The sequence below is a fragment of the Halyomorpha halys genome, unplaced genomic scaffold (genome assembly GCF_000696795.3).
Source record: "Halyomorpha halys isolate HHAL.00 unplaced genomic scaffold, Hhal_1.1 Scaffold520.1, whole genome shotgun sequence".
NCBI lineage: Eukaryota > Metazoa > Arthropoda > Insecta > Hemiptera > Pentatomidae > Halyomorpha > Halyomorpha halys.
The window spans coordinates 197,911-198,843 of NW_027104695.1; the positions used below are offsets into that span (position 1 = coordinate 197,911).

At 27.1% G+C, this 933-nt stretch overlaps 1 long non-coding RNA gene across 1 annotated transcript; it reads right to left on the reverse strand.

The window, feature by feature from the left end:
• Window positions 1-913, reverse strand: LOC136796203 (uncharacterized). Its single transcript, XR_010843898.1, has 2 exons — window positions 279-913; window positions 1-202 (listed from the first exon to the last, which is right to left on the reverse strand). It is a non-coding gene; the product is annotated as an uncharacterized lncRNA (long non-coding RNA).
• Window positions 914-933: the final 20 nt, after the last annotated feature.

Consider the following 933-nt stretch of genomic DNA (forward strand, 5'->3'; position numbering starts at 1 on the left):
AAAGCTGTTAATACATTTAATTTATTAAATAATATTTGATCGTTACATTTTAGTGTGCAATATTAATTTTAGGCAATACTTTAGTTCAAGTAAAAAACATACATCAATCAACTTTCAACAAAAAAAAAAAAAAAATTAATTGTATGAAAGATAACTCTTTCATAAGATGAAAAAAAAAATTATATTAATGGGCCACGTTCAGCTGAAACAAATAAAACAAAAAAATTAGTTAACCTGTAATAGTATAAAATAAAATATTAAATGATAAAATAGCTTACAATGTCATCTATTTTTAGAATACTTCTAACGGTTTCCGTCGCTAATGTGATCGCGCTTGCAGTGACCAGCATCGGCTGTAGTACATTTTCTTCAAGGATGTCTGTGACTTGACCCTACAAAAAGGAAATCATTACATGCAGTATCTTATATAAAATACAAAACTAATTTCCATTATTGTACTGAATCTAACAATCAAAGTATGTACAGATAAAAATAATGTTTAAGTTAGAATTCTCCTTACTACAACAAATTTTTAAATATTCTGGTCTGGAACCATAGGGAATTGAACCCCTTCAGAACAGATGCTCTTCTAAGAGATACATATGTCCAAATTATCGTCACCAAATGATGAATTTACTCCTTAGTACAGTTAATTACAAAAAGTCGAAAATTTAAAAAAAACCATAATGATGAGTTTATTGTTGATCATAGATTCAAGATATTGGAAGATTTCTTATCGTATGATAGTAGTATTTATACCAAAACAACCATTAAAAATAATTTTCTTATGAGTAGATGATGGTTAGGGAAGCGGTCGGAGTAATAATCAAAACAAATAATCAAACTTTTAAATTTATTTGTCCCTAAATTTCAACACTTCATCGGGACTAAAAACAAAGTAAGATAATGATAACGGAATGAAAAAAAAAAAAA